This window comes from Pelodiscus sinensis, chromosome 2, assembly GCF_049634645.1.
Source record: "Pelodiscus sinensis isolate JC-2024 chromosome 2, ASM4963464v1, whole genome shotgun sequence".
In the NCBI taxonomy this organism is placed as follows: Eukaryota; Metazoa; Chordata; order Testudines; family Trionychidae; genus Pelodiscus; species Pelodiscus sinensis.
Window position 1 is genome coordinate 156,490,397 of NC_134712.1, and position 17,597 is coordinate 156,507,993.

Sequence of the window (17,597 nt, forward strand, 5' to 3'; positions counted from 1 at the left end):
GTGTGGGTTTTGGGGAGGGGGGGTTGTTTGTTTGTTTGTTTGTTTTGTTAGTGCCCCCACCATTGAGAAAGGGACATATTAAATGGCTTGGAGCAATACTTTAAAAGGAGGATATAGTATGAGTTAAATTAGAGTTGTTAGTCATGGAATTAAAGCTCAAGTTGTTACTAATAACTTAGTTGTATCATAGCACAAGAGTAAATATATATAAAAGGAAAATAAGACCAGAAGAGATGGGAGCCACTTTTTAAATAGCAATACCTGTACATAAAGGTAGCTGCAGACTTTCATTTTGTAAAATAGCAGACCTAATATGCGATTCCTATTTGTAATTTTTCAAATAAACTACATCCATTTAAAAAATCTTTTTTTGTGAAAGCGAGTGCAGTTCTTGATCTCAGCAGGTTGAATGGGCATTCAGACTACACATGGAGCTTGTGGCATTCAAGTCAGTATACATGGAAGCAATCGGCAATCTCAGTTACGATACCACATTCCTGGATATTGCATCAGAAAAGAAAGCTTTCCCTTTTTGACTGGCTGTTTCTTGAATCTGAATTTAGGGAAACTAAAGAAGCTGTTCACATAAAATGTCTAAATTACCAGACACAAACTCCCTGAGCACTTTTGTTATGTGTAAGTTTTCCTCTTAATGTAAGAACCTAAACTAAATTATGAATGTTTAAATACAATGAGGGGGAGAATCTTAAAATTATGAAAATTGGATACTGATGTGTGGAAAGAACTCTTGAAATACCCCTTATGTAATTTTTACTTGGTAGAGATCTATAGGGATTTATTCTAATCACGCAACTGATGCTTACACAGTTGCACAGAAAGTTTCCTAATGTGAGCAGCTCTGTAAAAAGCATTATTGTATGTGACAAATGGAACTATAAAACATTCGAAAGCTGCAGTCAGCAACAATTAGCCCATATTCTCTGCGTGAAATCTCTCGGTCCCAGTGCCTGTAACTTTGGAAACAGCAAGATAAGTAATATTGCTGAATACTGTACATGGAGGAAGAAACTGATGGCCAGGCATTAGCAGTGCTTTGCCATGCCACTGTCATTAAGCCTGTCAACCCTCCCAGTTATGAAGCTTCCTCCCCCATCTTCCCTCTCCCCTTATTTTCAGAGCCGTGTGAGCTCTGCCCGATGGATGAATCTGTTGTAAGCTACAACTGATGATATATTGAAGTGGGGGGAAATTACATTTCCAAGGTGTGCTTGGGTTGTTGAGGTTCTGTTAGCAAAAAAATGACTATTATATTTTTTACGGGTTTTTTTATAAACAGAATAGCTTTATATTTATCCACATAATTAAAGTTATTTGTATTGAATGGCATTAGGTTATGTCAGGACTGAATTAAAACTGTTTAGATGAAATGGTTATCTCCTCTGTTCCCCTTTTGCTCCAGGCTAATTGCCTCTCTCCCTTCAGATACTTGTAGCTACGTAACCCATCTTCAGCCTTAGTGGTTGCAAACATTGTCAGGTTTTTTTTTTTTGTTTGTTTTTGCTAGCAGCAGGGGTATACACAGGAATTTAAATGTGACCCCTTTGCTCTCCCCCCTAGCTACAGAGCCAGAGAAGTTCTGTGCCTCCATTGATTTTCTGAGGGCACATCTACACTACAGCATTATTTTGAAATAAGTTATTCCGGAATAATAACTCCCAAAATAACAATTTAGAAATAGCACATCCGCTCTACAAATACCCATCGAAATAGCTCAGATCTATAATGAAATAGTGCGTCCACACTGATTGGCACCTGAATCGCACTAAAGCCCCCCAGAAGCACTCTGGGCAGGGCATCAGTTCAGCAGTCACTTCCTGTAGCGGCTGTTTGAGTCTCGTGCTTTAAGGGGCTCCTCTCTACAGCCATGTCTCAGACTCTTCAGCTTTGCCTGCCTCCTTGAGGAACAGCAAACACCACACCGTGTGCTTTGGTTGTTGCCTCTGCAGACGCCACAGCACTTACAGCATGGGACCGGACCTGTTGCAAAGCAGTCAACGGCTCCTAGCCCTGCTGCTGCAATTCCTGGCGCAGTTTATACAGGCTGTCCCGTGGCACTGCTTGGGGCTGACGACCTGCTTGGAATGGGGGACCCCCTCTGAGGCCTGGGCGCTCCTCCTGCATCACAGTCCCTCCTACCCCACTCAAACCCTGCACACAGTGTGCTGCTGCTTCTGGCAATGGGAAGCCAGTAGCGACTGGTGAGACCGGATCATCACGGAGTGGTGGGATGATGGTGGCTCCAGAACTTCCTCATGCAGAAAGACACCTTCCTGCAGCTATATGAGTGGCTCGCTCCTGCCCTCCACTGACAGGACACCCACACAGGGCCTGCCATTCCCCTCCAGAAGCTGGTTGCCATCGCAATTTGGAGGCTTTTCACACCAGACAGCTACCACTCCATCAGGAACCAATTCAGCATGGGGAGATCAACTGTCAGGGCCATGTTCATGCAGGTTTGATCCTCTTACTATTGTCCTAGGAGGGTGGAGAAGCACTGCAATGGCTTCCCTAGGGAGGGGTAGTGGTGGAGTCTCCCTCCCTGTAAAGAAAAAGATAGTGATCATGGGAATGGGAATGTCTCCTTAGCAGCTAGCTACAGCAGTTTCCCTTTTAAAAACATGTATATACCTAGACCCAATATAACCTGTACAGCTTGTGATGCTAAGAAGTTGTGGAGAAGCAGTGGATCCCCATGAAAACCACAGCAGTCATTTCTACAGTTAAAACATGAAAATCCAGAAAGCATTAGCCTCTGTTGCCTAGGGCTGGGCAAACAATTGTTTCCTTGGATTAACTCAATAAATGTTTTGAGGATGAAGACAGAAAATTGCAGAGTCATTATTTAGGGATAACGGGTTGCAAAGTGCTTCTTTTGGCTGCCTCTTTGGGATTAAAGCATTTTTTCTCTCTCAAATAAATGTCTTCATTGTTCTGCTGTATGCTAAATGATCTGTAGAGAATAAGCATCACACAGTGATCGGTCATGTGGATGGGGTAACCTCAGTTTCTGCCTTACTTTGTGATTGTGAGTCATTACACCAATGCATTGACATACAACTGTTGGTAGACACGATGCTTAAATACACTGAAATAAATACAGGCAGTCCCCGACTTACGCGGATCCGACATAAGTCCTGACACTTACGAACGGGACTTTTCTCGCTCCGGAGCTTGCGGGCGGCGGGACCGCCCAGAGCGCAGCGGTCCTGCCACCGCGTCCTCCGGGGCGATAAAAGCTGCTCCGGGTCTCCCTGGTGTGCTGGGGAGGGACTCCCCCAGCACAGCAGGGAGACAGGAGCAAAGCCACAGAGGCGGCAGGACCTCTGCGCCTCCGCAGCTTTGCTCAGGTCTCCCTGGTCTGCTGGGGGGGGGGAGGGGACGCAGCTAGTGGCCCCCCCCCTTCCCCCAGCAGACCAGGCTTTTGTTGCGGGACGCCTGGGGTAGAGCAGCTGCGGTGCTGCCGGGTTGGTCCTGCGAGGACCTACCTGGCAGTGCCCCAGCTGTTGTGTCCCAGGAGTCCAGATTCAGCCGCTGTTGAAACTGATCAGCGGCTGATTCCAGGAAGCCAGGGGCAGAGCAACTCTGCCTAGGGCTTCCTGTAGTCAGCCTCTGATGAGTTTCAGCAGCGGCTGAATATGGAGCCAGTTCCGACTTACATACAAATTCAACTTAAGAACAAACCTATAATCCCTATCTTGTACGTAACCCGGGGACTGCCTGTATATAAACTACTTGGTATCTTTTATTTTTATTATTGACTTTACTTTCCATTATTTTAAAAATAACGCTGTTCACATGCTATTTCTAACTTTTAAAATAGACTTCCTAAGCATGGCTCCAACCCTAGAACTGATGGCATACCAGGTGGACTGCTGCGAAAAAAAGTCGGCGGGGTAGCAATAGATTTTTCCTGATCATTAATGGGGCCTGATAAGTTGCAACATTAATCTCCCTCACTGTGTTTCCCTAGGAAAAGCATAGGAGGTATGGTTCTAACTTTGGAAAATAATCCAAACATGAAGAGAATAACTAAATTGGATAAAAAAGCTAAAAGAGCTTATGAACACCCCTACAACAGTTGTTACTCAGAGAACTGCTGGGTCAGGAACCTGCTGACCATACTCATTTCCAAGTGGATAGGCAGGAGGGCACCCTGGTTGTCATGAAGAAAAAAGAATTCAGCCCCCAAATCCTATGTGGTTGTGACTGACAAGTAGAGAATTCCACAGAAACTATCAAAATCTACAGTTTGTTTTTCAGAAAGAACAGTCAACGGAGCAAATTCTAGAGATGGCAGATGCAAAAAGCGGGGACGGGGGGAGAGAGAGGTGGGTTGGAGGGAGCATTAAGGAGTCCAAACTGACCAACCAATTGCTGTAACTAAAGAACAGCCAGGTGAACAAGTTGATATGTGTTCAAGTCATGTAATTAGAAAATTACTATGATATAGAGACACTTAACAGGCTAATAAATATGGAATTACAATATTTACATTGCATGCCAATTTTGAAAGTGGTGGGAATGCAACTGTGGTCAGCTGAAGAAGTGGGCTGTGCCCAGAAAAGCTCATGATACTATATATTTTGTTAGCCTGTAAGGTGCTACAGGACTACCCGTTATATTGTTAAGTTGGGTCACTACCACTGGGTGCAAGCACACCTTATTTAAGATAAGCCATACAGACAGAACATAGAGGATTTTATATTGAACGTATCTGGTGTGTATCTCACTGTGACGGCTCGTGTGGGTGCGAACACCCCTTCCCGACGGGGCAGGGGGTTCTGTGGACCCGCCGCCTAGGGTCCCCCGAAAAGGGGCCCGCGGTTCGAGTGCGATCACCCGGCCACGAGTCCGGGCCGGGGATCAGCGGACTCGTTGTCCCGACTCCTCTCCTGCAGCCCCGGGGTCCTGGTCTGTCCGGGTGCTATGGGCGAGGGGATGGGGTCACCCCCGGCGGCCTGTCCGTAGGCAAGGTCCTCGCCGGGGCAAAAGAAGGGAAAGGGCCTTGGCCCCTTAGGGCCTTATGGCCCAGTTTCCGCCCTCTACTGTACCTTGGATTGTTCACCCCCTAAGGGGGGGTACGTGGCTTGGGGTTTCGTGGTGGGGCGTGGGGGACCCGGGCCCACCCTCTCCACCAGGTCCCAGCCCGGGGCCCTAAGTGGGGGAACAGGGAGGTCGTTCCTCCCACGACAGGTGGGGACTATTCCCGTAACGCACCTGTCCATGGGCGCCAGAAGGACCCCCCCCCCCCCCGGGCTCCTTCCACTCCCCGCTCCCCTTCGCCCCGCCGGTGGGTCCGCCGAGGTCGCTTACCCCACCCGAAGCGTCGGTCCCGTCCTGCTGCCGTCGTGCGGGTTTGGGGTCGATCCTTCCTCTCCTCCAACGCGGGGGGGTCTCCCCCTGGCAGCTGGGCCGGCGGCAGCTCTTCCCAGTGCCGCCCCTGCCTGTTCCGCCCGGCTGCTTTTCAAGCGGCCCGGGCGAGGACGCCGGGGACGTCGGCTCCTCCCCCCGGGCGTCCCGATGCACCCTGACGTCACGGTCGGGGCGTGCCGTCCCAGCGCTGGACTTGCGCCGCTCGGTTTGAGCGGCGCGCCATTTGGGCTCCCCGCCCACCGGCTGCGTCCGCTCCCGGCCCCTCCTTCCCCGCCGCGGGGCCGGCCGGTCCTTCCCCGGCTGGGTGCCCCCCCCGGGTCCGTTCTCCCCCGCCCCTGGGGCTGCCTGTCGGGGCGCTCCTGGCCCCGGCGCAAGTGCGGACCTGCCTGGGTCCGTCACACTCACTCAGAAGGAAGCTCTGTAGCCACTCCATATCTGGCACAGGAGCATGATATAATGATTCTTCTTTGAGTGATATCTCTGTGGGTGCTCCACAGTTGGTGTCAGGCTTGCCCTGGCACCACAGATCGGAGTCTTTAAGAGCAGTGATCGGGCAGGCTGCACATGCACGAGCGGAGAGCGGTACTCCTGTCTTTGAAGTAGCACGTGCAGCCTGCTTCTCCTCAATTCCTTCTTTGCCACCCTCGGCCGCAGACAGAGCTCAGTTCTCAGCACGCTCTGCAAGACAAAGCAGAACCGCTTTATCAGCTTATGTAGTCCTGAGGCACTCAGAACTACCTTCTCTTTATGCAGAAAACAAAACCAAAAAAGTTGCCGCTGCCAGCTTTTACCACAGTGCAGCGGCAAGCCGCAGCAAGCAGAAGAAAAGAAACAGAGACCAGCGACCCACGAGCAGTCCCCACTGCTTGTAGAGTTACAGATAGCTTCTGGGAGACACGCCAGACTCTCCTTAGGAGAAAAGATGTGGCAAATGCCGAAAGTTTATGCCAGCCTCTGATGCCCACAGCGAATGTACGCTCCCTTTGGGGGACACGTGTACCTCAGAAATGCTTTCATTGCTGTAGACTCACAACCAGAGCTCTCAAAGAAACGGAGCTGACAGTGTGCACGCAGTCTGTAGATAGAGCCCTGGATCCCCATAATTATCACCGGGGCTCAAGTGCAACTTGAGGGCGCAAATTAAGGGCTCAAGTGCAACTTCTCCTGAGGGCAGACATCCAAGCCCTTCACCTCAGAGAACATGCTCAGAAACTAGACCCTCACTAGCCCGCTCTTTCCCCTCAAGAATTAGCAAAGGGGATGAGCCAGGTACTTCAGGCATGGCAAAGTCTCGAGCCTCCTCAATAACAGGCTCAAAGATGCGCTTGAAAGAGCCCTCAAAATCAGCTGCCCTCAAAATCAGCTACCACAAAAAGGGCACCTAGCAAGGGCCCTCTGGTGACAGAGGCACCACTGGCATTAAGAGCACCTCGCTTGCCGCGCGCACACACAAGATTTCCAGCACATTGCCAACCTACGGCACAACATTTGCCTGTGGCACAGAAAACTGATAGGACTAGCTTCAGCTGCACCCTAGTAACCCACACTAACTCTACATCTGGAATGGCAATGGGATGCAGGCTTGTGACCCATGCCACCATCACAAGTGCCATCCAGCTCCGCCAGGAGGTTTTACACCTTCTCAAAATAGCCATAGAGCGGGTCCCCAAAAAATATAAAGGAAGGGGATTTTATTCGAGCTACTTTCTCATCGAAAAGCTAACAGGAGGTTGGAGACCTATCTTGGAACTGCACCAATTAAACAAATACCTTTGCAGGAAACACTTCAAAATGGTCATGCTCACAACAATAATTCCAGCACTGGACAGGGAGGATTGATTCTCAGCCCTCAACCTTCAAGATGCATATTTTCACATCACAATACACCCCACACACAGGCACTTCCTATGATTGACAGTAGCTTCAGACCACTTTCAATACAAAGTCCTCCCGTTCGGACTCTCCTCTGCCCCCAGAGTCTTTTCCAAGACCCTAGTGCTGGCTGCGGCGCATCTAAGAGGCAATGGGATCACAATATTCCCTTATTGAGACGATTGTCTAATCCGAGGTCCCTCACAATGGACCATCAAAGACATGAACACATTCACGAAGATCACGCTTCAGTCACTGGGCTTCATTATCAATGAGCAGAAATCCATACTATGCCCCACACAATCTTTGGAGTTCATAGGGGCTTGTATAGACTCCACAACAGCTTGAGCCTATCTCCCCAATCACTGTTTTGATGATATAAGAAATCTTGTTATGACCATTGTCACCAGCCCAACGGTACCCATCATAAAGTGCCTCAAACTTATGGGACACATGGCAGCTACTACATATGTGGTCCTGCGTGCCACGCTACACTTCCTGGCTACGTCTAGACTGGCCCCTTCTCCGGAAGAGGCATGCAAAGCAGGCAAGTCAGAATAGGGAAATCTGCGGGGGATTTAAATATCCCCCGCGGGATTTAAATAAACATGGCTGCCGCTTTTTTCCGGCTTGGGGAAAAAATAGGATAGGACTCAAGCCTGTCAATCATCCCAGAGTTTGATGGTTTCTCTGGCTGAGAGGTCCAAGGGAAAACCACTGTCTTCCCAACACCTATCAAAGCTCATAAACATCATGCATTACTACATGCTGCTCACTCCAGAATAGGGCATTACCAACAAATCCCACTCTACCAGAGCTATGGCAACATTAGCTGCTTTCCTAAAAGGGAGTCTCACTCCAGGAAATATGCAGAGCAGCGACATGGTCGTCTAATCACACCTTCATAAAGCATTATGCTATTCTACCATGCTCTACAACAAATACCGCAGTAGCCAACGTGGTTCTCTCCACAAGTGTTTCAGTATCCTACTGGGAAAGAAGCAGATAGTCAAGAAAATGGGACCAACACTATTTTATTTATTGCAAGTAGGAATAAGAGATCCTCCGGAAAAGGGCTTTATTCCGGAGGATTGCGCCAGTCTAGACGCTCTTTTCCGGCTTTTCCCCAAGCCGGAAAAAAAGCGGCGGCCATGTTTATTTAAATCCCCCGCGGATTTCCCTATTCTGACTTGCCTGCTTTGCATGCCTCTTCTGGAGAAGGAGCCAATCTAGACGTAGCCCCTCTGTTTTCAACATTGGATCTCTTCAGTATACATACCAGCCAGCCTTCAGATCCACAGGCACATTTCCCCTCCCCCAAAAGTTCTCACCTCTCTACAATGGTGGATGCAGGCACACACCTTCTGCAACGGGGTGCCTTTCCACTGGGACCAGCCGTCCAAACAAATTATGACGGATTCCTCACTGATGGGATGGGGTGCATGCACGCTTCCAACAACAGTTTGCACAAGGGAAATGGTCCAAAGATGAGTCAAGACCGCACATAAATCTGCTCAAACTTCAACCAGTCCACAACACATGCAAGTACTTCCTCACATCCAAGGCTCTTCCGTGCGTATCCTCACCAACAATATGACAACTATGTTTTACATCAACTGCCAAGGGGGTGCGAGATCCCAGTCACTATGCGCAGAGGCAATCAGGCTTTGCGATTGGTGCAACCACCACAATATTACCATCTCGACAGAATATCTGCCTGGAGACAAGAACATTATGGCAGATACCCTCAGCCGTAACATTCTCACAGAACACAAGTGGGCACTGCATGATCAAATCACCCACAATCTATTCCACTGATGGGGGGCAACCACAGATAGAGCTCTTTGCCACCAGGCAGAACTCCAAATGCCTCCGTACTGCTCATGAGCGGGCATAGGACACAGCCCCCTGGGCGATGTTGTGCTTCTCACTGAGGGAGGGGGGAGAGGGGCACCTATTATATTCCTTCCCACCCATGCCTCTCATTCCCAGAGTCCTCCAGAAGATACAGATGGATGGGGCCTGAATGATCTTGATAGCCCCAGCCTGGCCCCAACAGACATGTTTCACATGTCTTTATCACCTGAGTCTACGACCTCCCTACCGGCTTCTGAACTGCCCAGATCTGCTGTCCCAGAAACAGGGGCAATACTTCACCCCCAACCACAAACGCTGCACCTGTGATGGCGTGGTACCTATTTGGTTCTCAGAAGTGGAGTGACAGTGCTCCCAACAAGTGAAAAATGTTCTGCTGCATAGCAAGACACAAATGACATGCAAGACTTACCTATACAGGTGGCACCGGTTTACACAGTGGTATGCACAGGGGGCAGTCGAACCATCCAGGGCGCCATTCCACCAAGTGCTGGAGTACATCATGCACCTGAAACAACAAAATTTATCAATTTCATTGTTCTGGGTGTACATGGCCACCATTATGGCCTTCCACCCTCTCATTGATGGCTTCTCCATATTTGCCCACCCCATCTCATAAAGTTTCTGGAAGGGCCTGCAGAAGCTTCACCCACCTCAAAAACCCATTCCCCCCCATGTGGTCCTACGCTCACTCACAAGGCTACCCTTCGAACCAATGGCAACCGCACTACTTACCTTTCTTACCACGAAAACGTTGTGATCGCCAGAAGGAACTTCTGCAAGGCAGGTCAGCAAACTTGCAGCTCTCACGTCCTCGCCTTCATACCCAATCTTTCACAAGCACAAGGTCATCCTGCAGCCACACCCATCCTTCTTACCCAAAGTAAACTAAGAATTCCATATTAACGAGTTGATAATCCTTCCCACTTTCTATCCAAAACCAGTCATTTGAGGGAAGAAGCCATATTACACACCCTGGGTGTCAGAAAGGCAATTGCCTTCTATCTCGATAGGACTCAAGCCTGTCAATCATCCCAGAGTTTGATGGTTTCCCTGGCTGAGAGGTCCAAGGGAAAACCACTGTCTTCCCAACACCTATCAAAGCTCATAAACATCATGCATTACTACATGCTACTCACTCCAGAATAGGGCATTACCAACAAATCCCACTCTACCAGAGCTATGGCAACATCAGCTGCTTTCCTAAAAGGGAGTCTCACTCCAGGAAATATGCAGAGCAGCGACATGGTCGTCTAATCACACCTTCATAAAGCATTATGCTATTCTACCATGCTCTACAACAAATACCGCAGTAGCCAACGTGGTTCTCTCCACAAGTGTTTCAGTATCCTACTGGGAAAGAAGCAGATATTCAAGAAAATGGGACCAACACTATTTTATTTAAGCCAATGAGAAACTACTCCATTGTCTAGTTATGCTGTCTGTCAAAATGGACGTAGTTCCTGCAGTTCAAAGCCTGTGTACTAAGGTATATGTGATTCTAATTCAGCTGCTAAAGAATACCTTGTAACAGGAAAAAAAAAAAAAAAAAACTTAAACACAGTCTGCAGCTTTTTTGGTTATCTAAGAACTGTCCTTTAATCTTGATTTTTCTTTCAGGACTTATGAGAGACTTGGAATGTGTGTGCAAGAATTTTTCTTCCTAAACTTATTATCACTTCTTCCTCCACCTAGTTGAAATGAAGCCAGGAGATGATCATACAATTGGTACATAACTGGGGACGACGGTAAAATCTATTTAGAAACAGATTTCATAGTAAGGAATTTTTCCAGTCACTAAAGATTAATACCAGGCAAAGCTATTTAATTACATTATCCAAAGTGTGAAATAGTGGCTACGCCTTTTAAGAAATGATCTGATATTCTATACGTAACTTGTTAGGTGGAAAAACTAGCTTGTGAATTAATAGCCAAACCTAGTTCTAGGGGTGTCTAAATTTGGGAGTGGTGGTTGGAACTAGACAAGGAGACGTACATTGTGTTTCTTTACTACAATAGGAAGCTAGGATCCCAAAAACTTTGTAGAGCTCAATGTTTTCATTAGTTCCCAATCCAGTTCTGCTGACCCAAACAATTTTAGCTCTGCAAGTAAAACAGGGGTGGGCAAAAGGGTCTCTGTGTGCCCACCCGGATGTAAAATGAAGTGTATGAAGCATGCCCTTTATGTGGGATGACCTGTAAGGTACTGTTAACATTTTGACAAATATCATAAATGTTAACCATAGCTGTGTTACAAGAATCTGAAATCAGTATAGTGCACATTAAATGAATTAAATGAATTGCTCTCACGTATCTCCAATAAACTCTCAAATGAGGGTGTTTCTAAAAGAGACCACAAGGATCACCTCTTGGCCCAGTGCTGTTCAATATCTATCAATGATCTGGAAGAAAATATAAACCATTGCTGATGAAGTTTAAAGATGCATGACACATACTGGTTATGAGCACAATAATGAAAATCTTTGATTCTATCTCTTTTCTATTTCTTATCTTCATTCTCAAGCGCTGGCTATAATGGGAAAGGCGAAGATGAACTATCTCAAAGCTGCTGAGAGTTTTGGGAAGGAGAACATAGTAGAGGTTCGATAGGACTAGGGATATACAGTGCACTATTTTTGTTGCAGTACGCAAGTTTGTGTCACATGTGGGGAAATGCAGATTATAGTTTTAGTTTACTGTGACCTTAGTATCCTTAGCATTTGTTAACCCACAACTGCTGTATATGATTCAGTTGCATAAGATCATACAAATGTGCTTTCCCTCAAACATTCCAAGAGAACAGCTTTTGAATTGGAATGCCGACATGGCACATAATCTTGAGACTGGTTGATTTATTTGTTCAGTGTTTTTTAGCTTCATAACTAGTCATGCATTTTAAATATATATGTGACTCTTAGAATTTCTTATTCTAAATATGGGGGTATATGCGTGAACTGCAGTACCTATAATGTCATTGTGTGGTGACTATTGGCAAATGCTTACTTTTTAAAAAATCAGTATGTTGTTTTTTACTGAGCTTCTGGAACATGTCCAGATTCCACTTTCAAAGTCAAATTGTTCTTCTGAATCCTGGAAGGAACTTAAAACTAGGTAACCTAGCAGAATGGAGTGGTTGGGGTAGGAACAACACTGGATTCTTAATTTGAACACAAGCACACAACATGCAATGTTAAAAGTAAATAGTGAAACATGAAAATCAATATCAAGATCTTATAACAGCAATAACTCTCCTCCTTTGCCCATGGGCTTTTAAATATATACCTAAATATATTTTGTATCATGTAGGAGACTTAATGTTGCTATGAGAACCTTAACCTTGGCATTTCTTGTCTTTTGGATGTTTATGTGCAAAAATCCCTACTGCAATATTAAGGTCGTATGCAACATTTTATGCATGTGTAACTAAAGAAAATGCAGTGTAATTAATAATATTTAAATGGTCCCAGATGCACTTTGAAGCTCACATCTTTTTGTGCGTGTGTGCTGGTGCTGCTCTTTTGGAGAATTTGTTTTCCCCTGCAGAAAGTGACAACAATCAGAAGGGAAAAATTACAGTATTGACACACGTTTCAGTGAATCACTTAAAATACTTATTATTCCTCTAAGATTAAGATTAATAGACGCTGGGACACTGTGTAATGAGCAACTAGTATTTTAGGTAGATAACTGCCCTCAAGCAAGTTAGGAAAAGAGGACTATGTATGATATCACTGTGTGGATCTCTGCTGGACAGAGGTAAAATCTGTTCAATGTTCTGACTGCTGAAATTTTCAACGGTTCCTTAATTACAAGCACTTTAACATCCCTACTCAGGACCAAGCAGAAGGTCTACTACTCATTAAGGATAATGCACATGCAAAGTTGGAATCTTTGACCGTTGACAAATTGTTTCTGAATGACATGGGATTAAGACACACAAAGCTTTCAGTTCTCTCATAATTCAAACTCCATGATTTTGTTATTTAAAAAAAAATAATTAAAATAACTTTGAGGCTGAGACAGAGCTAGGAAAGTTAGAAGTTGTCCAGAAAGCTTATCATATGAAAATAGGCTTACACTGAAAACTTACTTCAATATATAATTAAACTTATCTCGATTTAATCATATACATAGGGGTTGGTAACAGTGTGTCTTTTGTAATAAATCAGCAGATGTTCTTGCATTGTATCAGGTAACTGCAAAGTTCAAAAATCTAAATGCAGATATGGTCAGCTTATTACCTGGTTTTTTTTATTGTATAAATTATTTAGCAGAGTAATTGTAGGCTTCAGTAATCAATCCAAAGCCTGCTGTAATGGTTCAATTTGTGTGTAATGTTTTCATGAAAAGCTTGCACATAACAAGTCAATTAGTGATTCTTTGGGTTACACTGGTTAGTTTATGAAGATCCCCAAATCTACTTCTGAGAAAAACAAAGCATTTGCAGACCCACCAAAACACTTAATCCATTAGTTTTTAAACTAAGTTCACTGTGTTTTGAGCTCTTCATCCTCTTTTACGATTTTCTTAAATTGTTGGAAGTATGAAACAAATTAGTTAGCATTGGTGTAAATTCATCTGTCATTAATTTATTTAGAGCCCCAAAAGTACAAGGATAGAAAATGCAGGCCATCTCTACATTAGAAGCTTTTGCCAGTGTAATGCTAATTATGCATATGTGTTTTTTTAAGATATTTTTGCACCTGCAAAAGCCCTGGGGTAGATGGAGTTATACTGTAAAAATGCTTTTGCTGGTGATAATTATAATGCTTACCTCATGTATAGCATTTTTAGTATAGCTTATTTTGCTTGGGAAACTGGTATATGCTCTACTGGCAAAAAAGTGCATTTGACTGGATCAGCAGCTATGGGTCTGCCAGCATCACAAATCTTTTCTAGGGTGGAACTGGCCACACAGTGGAGCAAAGACAAAAAAACCAAAGCAATGGGAACTTCAGGAAATGAGGAATGATTGGGTAATGATAAATATATAACCCTGGTTCCCAAGGAAAGGAAATTAAGAGTACCAATTGAAAACTAGTCAGAGGGAGAAAAGCAATGTAATGGTGATCTTGTACTAGGTTTATTTTTACCATGTCCCTTTTAGTGTTCTTATTACTTAATATAACCAAGCACTATAGTTGCTACTGTGAAAGTGTAGGTTGCAGGGTGAGGTGTTCATGAAGTTATCCTTCATAATATAAAGCCACTAAACTGGTGTGTGTTAAAGTACTTTCAATTTCTAAATCTCCGTTCAAAAAGAATTCTTCACAGAACAATGGTGTGGTCTGTTATCTGTTCCTTTGCATTGTAAAGCACTGAATGTTCAGCCAATCTGATGCTCCAATTGGCTGAACATTCTTATCCTTGATTTTGAATGGAAGGTACCTTGTGCTGCTGACATAACTGAGGCCTTTTTGTAAGTCATTGTTACATGCCCTTGACTGTTGCATTTTACTCTGGTAAGGATGGGGGGGAGGGGAGAGATTCAAAGTTTTGTTTAAAACTCATTTTCTGGACCTCTGGTAAGTGTATCTGTCACTTCTCATGGTTAGAACGAGAGTGCTTTATTCACAGAAATAAATTATTTTACCTTTAGTTAGGGTACTAGTGTGGTATGAGCTGTGCTCATGAGGCACCCTCTAATTTTTAGCAGAAATAGGATTGAGTGGGTGGAGCACTTACAAGTTTCTATTAGTAGATTATGCCATTGTGTTATAGTAATTTAAAAAAAAAATCATCAAAACTAGCTGTCGAATTGACCACTCCTGGCTCATGTAACCGTAGGCCTTTGTGGTGTAGAGGGAATGTATCGGCCTTGACCATGCTCTCTTTTTATCATTGAAAGAAACAATGACAAAATTAATAAAACTGCTGTAGCAGCCAAGCCTCCTTCCTCAAATATTACATTTTATCTGAATATACAGTATTCTTATGGGTGCCACCATGAAATTTAATTTAAAGGCCAATTTTCCCTCCACAGAAATCTGTTGTGTAATACTACAATTCCTCAGCCACCCCTAGAGATGCTGGGCTTTACCTTGTTGTGCTCACTGTTATTTCTACAATATCTGGTTAACTTGGTCAACAAGAATGATTAAAGGTCTAGAGAACATGACCTATGAAGGAAGGCTGAAAGAATTGGGTTTGTTTAGTTTAGAAAAGAGAAGACTAAGGGGGGACATGATAGCCGTTTTCAGGTATCTAAAAGAGTGTCATGAGGAGGGAGAAAACTTGTTCATCTTGGCCTCTGAGGATAGAACAAGAAGCAATGGGCTTAAACTGCAGCAAGGGAGATTTAGGTTGGACATTAGGAAAAAGTTCCTAACTTTCAGGGTAGTCAAACACTGGAATAAATTGCCCAGGGAGACTGTGGATTCCCCATCTCTGGAGATATTTAAGAGTAGGTTAGATACATGTCTATCAGGGATGGTCTAGACAGTACTTGGTCTTGCCATGAAGGCAGGGGTCTGGACTCTATGACCTCTTGAGGTCCCTTCCAGTCCTAGTATTCTATGAACTTGTGCTGTCTCTATTTCTAGTAGGGTTACTTTCAGACCCACTCTTGGTATGGTCTTTCATGTCCTCGGTTTCAGTCATGGCTTGTGACCCCTTGGTGTTCTCTCTCTTGCTTATGCTGATTTATCAACAGTGAAATGTGACTTGTTCTCTTCCATCCACCCTCTACTTTCCAAATCCCCAATATATCAAAGTTGTTTTTTTGTTTTTTAAATCCTGCTTTATCTAACGGAGCCTTGCTGATCATATACGGAAGGGAATACCTGGATTCTCTCAACAATAGATAGCTATAGGGAAAAAAAGGACTGTGGAAATATCAGAGGTGAATCTGAGGCCTGATCTACACTAGGACCTTGTATACACTAGGGCTGTGTCTCGATTGGCCAGTTTTTCCGGATAATCAGCCGCTTTTCCGGAAAAACTTGCCAGCTGTCTACACTGGCCGCTTGAATTTCTGCAAAAGCACTGACTTCCTACTGTAAGAAATCAGTGCTTTTTGCAGAAATACTGTGCTGCTCCTGTTCGGGCAAAAGTCCCTTTGGAGCAAAACTTTTGCTCAAAAGGGCCAGTGTAGACAGCTGAGATTTGTTTTGCGTAAAAAATCCCCGATCACGAAAATGGCAATGGGCTTTTTTGCGCAAAAGCGCATCTAGTTTGGCCACAGACACTTTTCCGCAAAAAGCGCTTTTGCGGAAAAGCGTCCGTGCCAATCTAGACGCTCTTTTCCGAAAATGCTTTTAACGGAACACTTTTCCGTTAAAAGCATTTCCGGAAAATCATGCCAGTCTAGATGTAGCCTAGGAGTGACTACATTGGTGTCACTATGTTGTTCAGAGCTAGCAGTTACATTGACCTGTCCCCAATGTAACAGCTCTATGGCAATAAGAGAATTCTTCCTTTGACATGGCTACCACTACTTGGAGATGTGGAATACCTATTCCAGTGAGAGGCCCTCCCCTCAGCATAGGAAGTGTTATCACTAAAGTGCTGTGGCAGCATAGCTGCAGCATTTTAAGTGTAGATCTGCCCTGAAGATGAAAATACTTAAGCAAATTTCCTATCTCAAAAGAGCTTTTTGGTGTAACACAATCAAAAGCAATAGATCGTGAGCTGAAGTTGTGAGGTGGGGGAAGGAAATGAGACTAGCCCAGAAGCACGGTGGTTAGTATTTCAGTACATATCAGGTGCTAGAAACACAGGTGAAAGAGGCTGCTTTCTCCTTCTGGCCCTACTGCAGCAGGCATCCCTGAGCTGGTAATAAAAAAAAAACTAGAGGGTTATGAGGGATGTAAGCAACTAGTCAACTATCCAATAAGCAGTCCCAGATGCTGTGCCTATGCTTTTTAAATGTCTTAAAAGCCTGTTGGCTCTTAATACATTTAAAATGCAGAGCCACAGCAGGGTTAGCTCCTGGGCCAGGAGCTAATCCCACTGCAACTCCTCCGCTTATCAACTAGTCAATGAAAAATCCATCAATTAGTCAATTAGCTGATTGAACTAAATTTAACATCCCTAGGGGTGATTCAAGGCTTTTCTCCCTATCCTGCACATGGGCGTATTAGAAATTCCTAGTAAAATAACTGTATACCTCTCTTGGGTCTCGGGCCTCACATGGGGTGGGCAGGTGCTTTTCTGCCAGGTGCTTCCTGGGCTTGTGCAGGTCTCCAGGCTGTGAGAATATCTTTTCTCATCCTCTGCCAGGCTCCTGGTAATTCCCCTCCCCTTGTGCTCCTGATTCTGATACAACAGCTGTTGTTCTGGTAAGTTACTTGTAAAACACCCCTTTGCAAAGTCTGAGAGAGTGCATGAGCACTCCCCTCCACAGCGCAAGAGTGATGTCAGCAGGCTAGTTCATGAGACAGGAAGTTCAATTCAATGGTTTTATTCTACTACAGAAAGTGGAGTCAGCTACACAAAGCCAACTGAAAGTAGATATT

General features: G+C 44.9%; 1 protein-coding gene and 1 long non-coding RNA gene across 5 annotated transcripts in view; one reads left to right on the forward strand and one right to left on the reverse strand.

The window, feature by feature from the left end:
- The window catches only part of GRB10 (growth factor receptor bound protein 10), a 207,138-nt gene that overhangs the window by 144,447 nt on the left and 45,094 nt on the right, over positions 1-17,597 (forward strand). The window lies entirely within an intron of this gene.
- On the reverse strand, positions 9-17,573 carry LOC142827247 (uncharacterized). The gene is made up of 3 exons (XR_012901846.1): positions 17,249-17,573; positions 9,554-9,649; positions 9-6,072 (listed from the first exon to the last, which is right to left on the reverse strand). It is a non-coding gene; the product is annotated as an uncharacterized LOC142827247 (long non-coding RNA).